The 12,644-nt window shown below is 46.9% G+C and overlaps 1 protein-coding gene and 1 non-coding gene across 4 annotated transcripts in view; one reads left to right on the forward strand and one right to left on the reverse strand.

Annotated features, from left to right (window-relative positions):
* LOC106604040 (cell adhesion molecule 2) overlaps positions 1-12,644 on the reverse strand; it is a 574,105-nt gene that overhangs the window by 268,791 nt on the left and 292,670 nt on the right. The window lies entirely within an intron of this gene.
* On the forward strand, positions 3,008-3,083 carry trnaa-ugc (transfer RNA alanine (anticodon UGC)). Its single transcript has one exon. It is a non-coding gene; the product is annotated as a tRNA-Ala (tRNA).

The following is a 12,644-nucleotide window of genomic DNA, read 5'->3' on the forward strand; positions in this document are numbered from 1 at the left end:
AATGCTTCAGCACATGTACATTACACCAGGGGCGCTGGAAGACACCATGTAAGTAATCTAATTTATGTCCCTCTAACTGCCCTGAATACCTCTGTTGATCCTACAGTATTTGTATGCAGTAATCATGAGCCTATGACCCAGTTATACTGTTAGCACTGAGGTGCTGTGCCCTAGTAGGAAGTCCACTGTGTGCAGCTCACCCTGCACTAACATAAATAACATGAGAATATCTACTTCTGCTAAGCTTCCCAGTAAAGCAAGAAAAACAATCAGGTATCACAGAAAAGTGTTAAAAATATCCCACGTTAACATATGAAGCTTAAGAAACAAGGTTCATGAAATCAATAATTTGCTAGTAACAGATGGCATTCATATTCTGACTATCTCTGAAACTCACTTAGATAATACATTTGATGATACAGTGGTAGCAAGACATGGTTATAACATTTACAGAAAATACAGAAATGCCAAAGGTGGAGGTGTTGCTGTTTATATTCAGAACAACATTCCTGTAACGTTTAGAGAGGATCTCATGTTAAATACTGTTGAAGTAATATGGCTACAGGTTCATCTGCCTCACCTAAAGCCCATTCTGGTGGGAAGCTGCTATAGACCACCAAGGTCATACAATATGTTTTGTATTGACTCCTATGTTGTTGATGTAAATAATATTTGTTTGTCCGTGGTGTGTAATGAAGAGCAACCAGACTCCTCTTTTCATTCTGTTGTTCTCTCTCCTCTTCTCTGTCTGTTATAATCTCTCCTCTTCTCTGTCTGTTATAATCTATCCTCTTCTCTGTCTGTTATAATCTCTCCTCTTCTCTGCCTGTTATAATCTCTCCTCTTCTCTGTCTGTTATAATCTATCCTCTTCTCTGCCTGTTATAATCTCTCCTCTTCTCTGTCTGTTATAATCTCTCCTCTTCTCTGTCTGTTATAATCTATCCTCTTCTCTGCCTGTTATAATCTCTCCTCTTCTCTGTCTGTTATAATCTATCCTCTTCTCTGTCTGTTATAATCTCTCCTCTTCTCTGCCTGTTATAATCTCTCCTCTTCTCTGTCTGTTATAATCTCTCCTCTTCTCTGTCTGTTATAATTACATTTTTACATTTACATTACATTTAAGTCATTTAGCAGACGCTCTTATCCAGAGCGATTTACAAATTGGTGGATTCACCTTATGATATCCAGTGGAACAACCACTTTACAATAGTGCATCTAAATCTTTAGGGGGGGGGTTAGAAGGATTACTTTATCCTAATCTCTCCTCTTCTCTGCCTGTTATAATCTCTCCTCTTCTCTGTCTGGTTATAATCTCTCCTCTTCTCTGTCTGTTATAATCTCTCCTCTTCTCTGTCTGTGTTAATCTCTCCTCTTCTCTGTCTGTTATAATCTCTCCTCTCTGTCTGTTATAATCTCTCCTCTTCTCTGTCTGTTATAATCTCTCCTCTCTGTCTGTTATAATCTCTCCACTTCTCTGTCTGTTATAATCTCTCCTCTTCTCTGTCTGTTATAATCTCTCCTCTTCTCTGTTATAATCTCTCCTCTTCTCTGTTATAATCTCTCCTCTTCTCTGTTATAATCTCTCCTCTTCTCTGTTATAATCTCTCTTCTCTGTCTGTTTTAATCTCTCCTCTCCTGCTGCTGATGGAAGGAGCTCTGTCCTCTGGACCTCACATCGATCCATGTCAATACAACAGACTGTCATTCCTCCCTTCCGTATGGGTGTGTGTGTGTGTGTGTGTGTGTGTGCGTGTGTGCGCGGGTGTGTCTGTGTGCGTGTGTGCGTGTGTGCGCGTGTGCGCGTGTGTGCGTGTGTGCGCGTGTGCGCGTGTGCACGCGTGTGTGTGTGTCTGTGTGTGCGTGTGTGCGCGTGTGCGCGTGTGTGCGTGTGTGCGCGTGTGTCGGTGTCGGCGTGTGCGCATGTGCGCGCGTGTGTGTGTGTGTGCGTGTGCGTGTGTGTAGCTATCCCTTCAAGTCTTGAATTTCTATTTCAAATCAATTTCTGAAAACAACTGAAAAGCTCTTAGCTCACATGATGAGTCAGCAGATCTTTTATGGATCAATACTATATTTCAGATGGAAAGTAGATGCCCGTAGACTGTAATAAACTAAACACAAAAACTTTTACCAAAAAAACATTAACAAAAAATAAATAAAAAGGAGGTGTTTATCGTAATTACATTATTCAATCAAATGTTCTCGCTAGGCGTTGTTAAAGGAACCATGGTACCCAGGTGGAACTAACGCTGTTGCCCAAGATGGTAGACTCCTCCTGGGGAACGCCGGCACTGTAACCCCTGAAGAGCTCTCCCTTATTATCACCATTATCACCTTGTTCTTCTCCTTCTGCTTTCATCTCCCTCGATATCTCTCTCTCTCTCTCTCTCTCTCTCTCTCTCTCCCTTTCTCTGTATATTTATCTCTCTCTCTCTCCACATATCTGTACCTTCTTGTTCTCGTACTCCCTCTCTCTTTGTCCATCTCTCTCTTACCCTCTACCTACCTCTCTCACTCTCTCTCTCTCTTTCCCCACCTCTCTTACTCTCTCTCTCACCCTTCCCCTCCCTTTCTCCCTCTCTCACCCTTTCCCTCCCTCTCTCCCTCTCTCACCTCCTTACCTCTCTCCCTCTCTCATCGTCTCCTTACCTCTCTCCCTCTCTCACCTTCTCCCTACCTCTCTCCCTCTCTCACCCTTTCCCTCCCTCTCTCACCTCCTTACCTCTCTCCCTCTCTCATCGTCTCCTTACCTCTCTCCCTCTCTCACCTTCTCCCTACCTCTCTCCCTCTCTCACCCTTTCCCTCCCTCTCTCACCTCCTTACCTCTCTCCCTCTCTCATCGTCTCCTTACCTCTCTCCCTGTTGTCTCCTCCCACTACATCACATCGTGCTCATGTTTCTTCCCATAATATGATGCCACATTAGTACACCATGCTGGGTTAAAAACAACCCCGTTTGGGTAAATATTGGACAGAACACAGGTTGGGTTAGTTTTGACCCAGCCAGTTGGTCCCGTGTGGCTCAGTTGGTAGAGCGTGGTGTTTGCAACGCCAGGGTTGTGGGTTCGATTCCCACGGGGGACCAGTACGGAAAAAACTGAAATAAAATGTATTAAATGTATGCATTCACTACTGTAAGTTGCTCTGGATAAGAGCGTCTGATAAATGACTAAAATGTGAATTAATTGGGTTATTCGGTTATTGATGCTGGGTTATTGAACTATGACCCAACAGGACAGATCAGAATACAGGAGGCGTGGCTCAGTAATGGCTTCCTTCTTGGTGAATCTGTGAGAGGACATATTATTCCTGCTCATCAACTCTGTTGTACTGTCATCACATGTTAAAGTTGAGCGGTGACATGTACCTTTAACGAGGCTTACATTAGAGTATGATTTCCTCAAAGTGCCTATGTAGGGAGAGTTACCACTTTGATAGAATATTTAAATAATAACGTTATTCATTTTTATTTAAAACTATGTAAATGTGCAAAATTATTGAAGTTGCAGTGAACTTAACATGAACAGGAAATACATTTACAGTCATGGGTGGCCAAAAATAACTACACTACCGGTCAAAAGTTATAGATCACCTAGTCATTCCAGGGTTTTTCTTTATTTTTTACTATTTTCTACATTGTAGAATAATAGTGAAGACATCAAAATTATGAAATAACACATATGGAATCATGTAGTAACCAACAAAGTGTTAAACAAATCAAAATATATTTGAGATTCTTCAAAGTAGCCAACCTTTTGCCTTGATGACAGCTTTGCACACTCTTGGCATTCTCTCAACCAGCTTCATTAGGTTAGTCACCTGGAATGCATTTCAATTAACAAGTGTGCTTTGTTAAAAGTTAATTTGGGGAATTTAATTCCTTCTTAATTTTGTTTGAGCCAATCAATTGTGTTGTGAAAAGGTCGGGGTGGTATACAGAATATAGCCCTATTTGGTAAAATACCAAGTCCATATTAAGGCAAGAACAGCTCAAATAAGCAAAGAGAAACGACCATCATTCCATCATTACTTTAAGACATGAAGGTCAGTCAATCTGGAAAATGTCAAGAACTTTGAAAGTTTCTTCAAGAACAGTCGCAAAAAAACATCAAGAGCTATGATGAACACACACACACACACACACACACACACACACACACACACACACACACACACACACACACACACACACACACACACACACACACACACACACACACACACACACACACACACACACACACACACACACACACACACACACACACAAACACCACACTTTGTATTATGGTAACTATATCAGTCCTGAAGTAACTGGTAATATCCATTAGGGTAGCTGTTAAAATATACACATAGGTTACTGCAGTTTGATTTTAACCCTGTTTAACCCTGTTTCCTATTCCCTTCTTTCACCCTGCGCAGTAAAGGAGTTGGAGCGGGAACACAGGGCCCAGCCAAACACACAGGGAGCAGGGCCCAGACAAACACACAGGGAGCAGGGCCCAGCCAAACACACAGGGAGCAGGGCCCAGCCAAACACACAGGGAGCAGGGCCCAGCCAAACACACAGGGAGCAGGGCCCAGACAAACACACAGGGAGCAGGGCCCAGCCAAACACACAGGGAGCAGGGCCCAGCCAAACACACAGGGAGCAGGGCCCAGCCAAACACACAGGGAGCAGGGCCCAGCCAAACACACAGGGAGCAGGGCCCAGCCAAACACACAGGGAGCAGGGCCCAGCCAAACACACATGGAGCAGGGCCCAGACAAACACACAGGGAGCAGGGCCCAGCCAAACACACAGGGAGCAGGGCCCAGACAAACACACAGGGAGCAGGGCCCAGCCAAACACACAGGGAGCAGGGCCCAGCCAAACACACAGGGAGCAGGGCCCAGCCAAACACACAGGGAGCAGGGCCCAGCCAAACACACAGGGAGCAGGGCCCAGACAAACACACATGGAGCAGGGCCCAGACAAACACACAGGGAGCAGGGCCCAGCCAAACACACAGGGAGCAGGGCCCAGACAAACACACAGGGAGCAGGGCCCAGCCAAACACACAGGGAGCAGGGCCCAGCCAAACACACAGGGAGCAGGGCCTAGCCAAACACACAGGGAGCAGGGCCCAGACAAACACACAGGGAGCAGGGCCCAGCCAAACACACAGGGAGCAGGGCCCAGCCAAACACACAGGGAGCAGGGCCCAGCCAAACACACAGGGAGCAGGGCCCAGCCAAACACACAGGGAGCAGGGCCCAGCCAAACACACAGGGAGCAGGGCCCAGCCAAACACACAGGGAGCAGGGCCCAGACAAACACACAGGGAGCAGGGCCCAGCCAAACACACAGGGAGCAGGGCCCAGACAAACACACAGGGAGCAGGGCCCAGCCAAACACACAGGGAGCAGGGCCCAGCCAAACACACAGGGAGCAGGGCCCAGACAAACACACAGGGAGCAGGGCCCAGCCAAACACACAGGGAGCAAGGCCCAGCCAAACACACAGGGAGCAGGGCCCAGCCAAACACACAGGGAGCAGGGCCCAGACAAACACACAGGGAGCAGGGCCCAGCCAAACACACAGGGAGCAGGGCCCAGACAAACACACAGGGAGCAGGGCCCAGCCAAACACACAGGGAGCAGGGCCCAGCCAAACACACAGGGAGCAGGGCCCAGCCAAACACACAGGGAGCAGGGCCCAGCCAAACACACAGGGAGCAGGGCCCAGCCAAACACACAGGGAGCAGGGCACAGCCAAACACACAGGGAGCAGGGCCCAGCCAAACACACAGGGAGCAGGGCCCAGCCAAACACACAGGGAGCAGGGCCCAGCCAAACACACAGGGAGCAGGGCCCAGCCAAACACACAGGGAGCAGGGCCCAGCCAAACACACAGGGAGCAGGGCCCAGCCAAACACACAGGGAGCAGGGCCCAGCCAAACACACAGGGAGCAGGGCCCAGCCAAACACACAGGGAGCAGGGCACAGCCAAACACACAGGGAGCAGGGCCCAGCCAAACACACAGGGAGCAGGGCCCAGCCAAACACACAGGGAGCAGGGCCCAGCCAAACACACAGGGAGCAGGGCCCAGCCAAACACACAGGGAGCAGGGCCCAGCCAAACACACAGGGAGCAGGGCCCAGCCAAACACACAGGGAGCAGGGCCCAGCCAAACACACAGGGAGCAGGGCCCAGCCAAACACACAGGGAGCAGGGCCCAGCCAAACACACAGGGAGCAGGGCCCAGCCAAACACACAGGGAGCAGGGCCCAGCCAAACACACAGGGAGCAGGGCCCAGACAAACACACAGGGAGCAGGGCCCAGCCAAACACACAGGGAGCAGGGCCCAGCCAAACACACAGGGAGCAGGGCCCAGCCAAACACACAGGGAGCAGGGCCCAGCCAAACACACAGGGAGCAGGGCCCAGCCAAACACACAGGGAGCAGGGCCCAGCCAAACACACAGGGAGCAGGGCCCAGCCAAACACACAGGGAGCAGGGCCCAGACAAACACACAGGGAGCAGGGCCCAGCCAAACACACAGGGAGCAGGGCCCAGCCAAACACACAGGGAGCAGGGCCCAGACAAACACACAGGGAGCAGGGCCCAGACAAACACACAGGGAGCAGGGCCCAGACAAACACACAGGGAGCAGGGCCCAGCCAAACACACAGGGAGCAGGGCCCAGCCAAACACACAGGGAGCAGGGCCCAGCCAAACACACAGGGAGCAGGGCCCAGCCAAACACACAGGGAGCAGGGCCCAGCCAAACACACAGGGAGCAGGGCCCAGCCAAACACACAGGGAGCAGGGCCCAGACAAACACACAGGGAGCAGGGCCCAGCCAAACACACAGGGAGCAGGGCCCAGCCAAACACACATGGAGCAGGGCCCAGCCAAACACACAGGGAGCAGGGCCCAGACAAACACACAGGGAGCAGGGCCCAGTGTCTCCTTCCCACCTCTGCTATCTCCACCGAGCGTGCAGGTTTTCTCTCTCCTCTCCAAAGACCTGATTTGTTTCACTGAGATGGGACGTGCTGAGACACACACACACACACACACACAGACACACACACACACACACACACACACACACACACACACACACACACACACACACACACACACACACACACACAAACACAAACACAGACACAAACACAAACAGACACAGACACACACAGACACAGACACACACACTCAAACACACACACACACACAAAAAGTGAGAGAAAATCTTAATGTGTTTATATCTGGTAGTAACAGTGTAGTCAGACCTGGTTTATATCTGGTAGTAACAGTGTAGTCAGACCTGGTTTATATCTGGTAGTAACAGTGTAGTCAGATCAGGTTTATATCTGGTAGTAACAGTGTAGTCAGGCCTGGTTTATATCTGGTAGTAACAGTGTAGTCAGACCTGGTTTATATCTGGTAGTAACAGTGTAGTCAGACCTGGTTTATATCTGGTAGTAACAGTGTAGTCAGACCTGGTTTATATCTGGTAGTAACAGTGTAGTCAGACCTGGTTTATATCTGGTAGTAACAGTGTAGTCAGACCTGGTTTATATCTGGTAGTAACAGTGTAGTCAGGCCTGGTTTATATCTGGTAGTAACAGTGTAGTCAGGCCTGGTTTATATCTGGTAGTAACAGTGTAGTCAGACCTGGTTTATATCTGGTAGTAACAGTGTAGTCAGGCCTGGTTTATATCTGGTAGTAACAGTGTAGTCAGGCCTGGTTTATATCTGGTAGTAACAGTGTAGTCAGACCTGGTTTATATCTGGTAGTAACAGTGTAGTCAGATCAGGTTTATATCTGGTAGTAACAGTGTAGTCAGGCCTGGTTTATATCTGGTAGTAACAGTGTAGTCAGACCTGGTTTATATCTGGTAGTAACAGTGTAGTCAGACCTGGTTTATATCTGGTAGTAACAGTGTAGTCAGGCCTGGTTTATATCTGGTAGTAACAGTGTAGTCAGGCCTGGTTTATATCTGGTAGTAACAGTGTAGTCAGACCTGGTTTATATCTGGTAGTAACAGTGTAGTCAGGCCTGGTTTATATCTGGTAGTAACAGTGTAGTCAGACCTGGTTTATATCTGGTAGTAACAGTGTAGTCAGATCAGGTTTATATCTGGTAGTAACAGTGTAGTCAGGCCTGGTTTATATCTGGTAGTAACAGTGTAGTCAGACCTGGTTTATATCTGGTAGTAACAGTGTAGTCAGATCAGGTTTATATCTGGTAGTAACAGTGTAGTCAGACCTGGTTTATATCTGGTAGCAACAGTGTAGTCAGGCCTGGTTTATATCTGGTAGTAACAGTGTAGTCAGGCCTGGTTTATATCTGGTAGTAACAGTGTAGTCAGACCTGGTTTATATCTGGTAGTAACAGTGTAGTCAGACCTGGTTTATATCTGGTAGTAACAGTGTAGTCAGATCAGGTTTATATCTGGTAGTAACAGTGTAGTCAGACCTGGTTTATATCTGGTAGTAACAGTGTAGTCAGATCAGGTTTATATCTGGTAGTAACAGTGTAGTCAGACCTGGTTTATATCTGGTAGTAACAGTGTAGTCAGACCTGGTTTATATCTGGTAGTAACAGTGTAGTCAGACCTGGTTTATATCTGGTAGTAACAGTGTAGTCAGACCTGGTGTATATCTGGTAGTAACAGTGTAGTCAGATCAGGTTTATATCTGGTAGTAACAGTGTAGTCAGACCTGGTTTATATCTGGTAGTAACAGTGTAGTCAGATCAGGTTTATATCTGGTAGTAACAGTGTAGTCAGACCTGGTTTATATCTGGTAGTAACAGTGTAGTCAGACCTGGTTTATATCTGGTAGTAACAGTGTAGTCAGATCAGGTTTATATCTGGTAGTAACAGTGTAGTCAGACCTGGTTTATATCTGGTAGTAACAGTGTAGTCAGACCTGGTTTATATCTGGTAGTAACAGTGTAGTCAGACCTGGTTTATATCTGGTAGTAACAGTGTAGTCAGGCCTGGTTTATATCTGGTAGTAACAGTGTAGTCAGGCCTGGTTTATATCTGGTAGTAACAGTGTAGTCAGGCCTGGTTTATATCTGGTAGTAACAGTGTAGTCAGACCTGGTTTATATCTGGTAGTAACAGTGTAGTCAGACCTGGTTTATATCTGGTAGTAACAGTGTAGTCAGGCCTGGTTTATATCTGGTAGTAACAGTGTAGTCAGACCTGGTTTATATCTGGTAGTAACAGTGTAGTCAGGCCTGGTTTATATCTGGTAGTAACAGTGTAGTCAGGCCTGGTTTATATCTGGTAGTAACAGTGTAGTCAGGCCTGGTTTATATCTGGTAGTAACAGTGTAGTCAGGCCTGGTTTATATCTGGTAGTAACAGTGTAGTCAGGCCTGGTTTATATCTGGTAGTAACAGTGTAGTCAGATCAGCGCCAAGCAACAAAACGGCAGTTGTTTTCTTATTAAATGTATGGAATTCTTTCCTCAAGGGCTGAGAGAGGTGGAAACAAAACAAGGAGAGAGAGGAGGGAGGGAGGGAGGAGAGAGGAGGGAGGGAGGGAGGAGGAGCGAGGGAGGAGGGAGGAGAGGGAGGGAGGGAGGGAGAGGAGGAGGGAGGAGAGAGAGAGGGAGGAGAGAGAGGGAGGGAGGGAGGGAGGGAGGGAGGGAGGAGAGAGGAGGAGAGGGAGGGAGGGAGGGAGGGAGAGGGAGGGGGGAGAGAGGAGGGAGGGAGGGAGGGAGGGAGGGAGGGGAAGAGAAGAGGAGAAGCGGAGGGAGGGAGGGAGGGAGGGAGGGAGGGAGGGAGGGAGGGAGGGAGGGAGGGAAAAAAGAGGGAGGAGGGGAAGAGAAGAGGAGAAGCGGAGGGAGGGAGGGAGGGAGGAGGGAGGGGAAGAGAGAGAGGAGGGAGGGAGGGAGGGAGGGAGGGAGGGAGGGAGGGAGGGAGGGAGGGAGGGAGGAGAAGAGGAAGGAGGGAGGAGAGAGATCTCATACTCTCTGGTGTATCTGTGTGGTCAGATAGGAAAAAAACGTCCTTTAGGAAGATAGTTTAGAGGTAAAGGAGGGGATTGAAGGAAGGCAGGGGAGGAGAGGTGGAGAGAGTAGGTTGGCAAATGAGAGGAAGTGAAAGATAATGCTGAATGAAGGAGGGAGGAGAAGAGGGAGGGAGGAGATGAAGGGAGAGGGAGGAGATGAAAGGAGAGGGAGGAGAGGAAGGAAGGGAGAGGGGATTGAGGGAGGGAGGAGAAGATGAAGGGAGGAGATGAAGGGAGAGGGAGAAGACGAAGGGACAGGGAGAAGAGGAAGGAAGGGAGAGGGGATTGAGGGAGGGAGGGAGGGAGGGAGGAGAGGGAGAGGGGATTGAGGGAGCACTCTACAATAACAGTGACAGGTTGGCATTTTAGCTGTGTGGTTTTCTGGCAGATTAAGTGTGTGTGCAGAATAGTGCTATAGGATCATTCGCCCCCAGCACAGTCTCCATATTTCAGGATTACTGCCTTACACACACACGGAAATACGCACACGCAAACACACACACAAACAGGGAAATACGCACACTCAAACACACACACACACACACACACAGTGTTACTAGAAACTTACTGGCAGATACATGTGTTATCATTGTTTGAATTTATATTTTGTTCTCCTACAACGTTACTGCAACCTCACCACAACGTTACTGCAACCTAACCACAACGTTACTGCAACCTCACCACAACGTTACTGCAACTTAACCACAACGTTACTGCAACGTTACCGCAACCTAACCACAACGTTAATGGCTCACAAATCCAAGGCATTTCTTAACTCAAATATTTCTAATAAATTGAACTCAGTCAATGAAAAGTCATTATTACTTCTAAATGTTTGTGGTACTGACTCAAAACTAAACTCTACTTTTGTAGGTTATAATTAAAAAAAATCCCTTTTTTCCCAGCATGCTCTACTGCAGGTTGATTTTGGGGTATTGTTTTTAATATCTGTGTCTTTGCAAGTACATGCTACACAAAGATAAATAACATACACTATCTAAACTAATCCAATCATTTAGTTAGATGTTTTGCACCCGTTACTGAAATGGTTGTTCCAGTTTAAATGGCTTGAGTTGTCTCCTCACGGAAGACCTGAGCCCTAGGACCATGCCTCAGGACTACCTGGCATGATGACTCCTTGCTGTCCCCAGTCCACCTGGCCGTGCTGCTGCTCAAGTTTCAACTGTTCTGCCTGCGGCTATAGAACCCTGACCTGTTCACCGGACGTGCTACCTTGTCCCAGACCTGCTGTTTTTGACTCGCTCTACCGCACCTGCTGTCCTAACTCTGAATGCTCGGCTATGAAAAGCCAACTGACATTTACTCCTGAGGTGCTGAACTGTTGCACCCTCTTCAACTGCTATGATTATTATTATTTGACCCTGCTGGTCATTTATGAACATCTTGGCCATGTTCTGTTATAATCTCCACCCGGCACAGCCAGAAGAGGACTGGCCACCCCTCATAGCCTGGTTCCTGTCTAGGTTTCTTCCTTGTTTCCAACAATTATTATTATTGTTATTATTATTATTATTATTATTATTGTTATTATTATTATTGTTATTATGTATCACATCCAGCTGTGATTGGGAGTCCCATAGGGCGGCGCACAATTGGACCAGCGTTTTCTCTCCCTCTAAAAACAGAAATAAATGTTTTGGCCTTTACAAATATTATTTTATTCAGATTACAATCACTTACTTTAGTTTTTTTTTTAAACAAAATAATCTCCAAAATATCGTTATATATAAACAAGTTGATGGCACCTACAGAAAGCTGAGTGGCTCAAAATAAATAAGTACCAACATTCTTTCTGATAGTCTTTAATAAATAAATACATTTTTTGGTTATCCTGACCTGGACACCATGTACAGTATTAGCAGGACAATATACCTTTACCAACACCTCTCTCTATATGTTGATACTTTGTGCAATTTATCAGCATGAATAACTTTGAGGATGGGGCCTCCTGAGTGGCGCAGCAGCCCAAGACAATGCATCACAGTGCAAACTGCGTTGCACAGATGCTTGTTCAATACCCGTGCCAGCCGATCCTCTAAATGTAATTATTGTTGGAGAGTCACGCCATTGAAAAAAAATATATATACAGTATATACTGTAGGCCAACCGACATGAGTCTCACCAGTGTTGAGTAATGTGCTGTTAAAAGTGGTGTAAGTCTTATTTATTTGAAGAGCATATTGAAGTTAGAAGCAATAGGATTTGAAGCAATAACTATTTCACCAACTGATACAAGCATGGGGACTGGTCTTGATGAATCAATTAGATTTTTATTTTCACTGAATCTCCATTTGGGTATTTATAATTGGTTAGACTACAATTAGGGTGTGGAAATGTTATGCTCTTAGTACTGTAGCCTAGTCCCGACCGACACGTTGTACAGCGCCATATTTTCCGTTCCGTCCTAACGCAAACCCTGAGGTTTTCGTTTTTCTTGGAATAGAAACAACATCATATTTATCTAATTAATTAAGCTAAATTTCTTAAAATTAATCCCATATACTATGTTCTTACAAACAAGGTATTATAATCTCTAGTAATGCCAATATGGGAGACTATCAAATGCTTCTCAAAGACGCCCTCTGGTGGTCAAACTAGCAGTAACT

Source organism: Salmo salar, chromosome ssa04, assembly GCF_905237065.1.
Source record: "Salmo salar chromosome ssa04, Ssal_v3.1, whole genome shotgun sequence".
Classification (NCBI taxonomy): domain Eukaryota; kingdom Metazoa; phylum Chordata; class Actinopteri; order Salmoniformes; family Salmonidae; genus Salmo; species Salmo salar.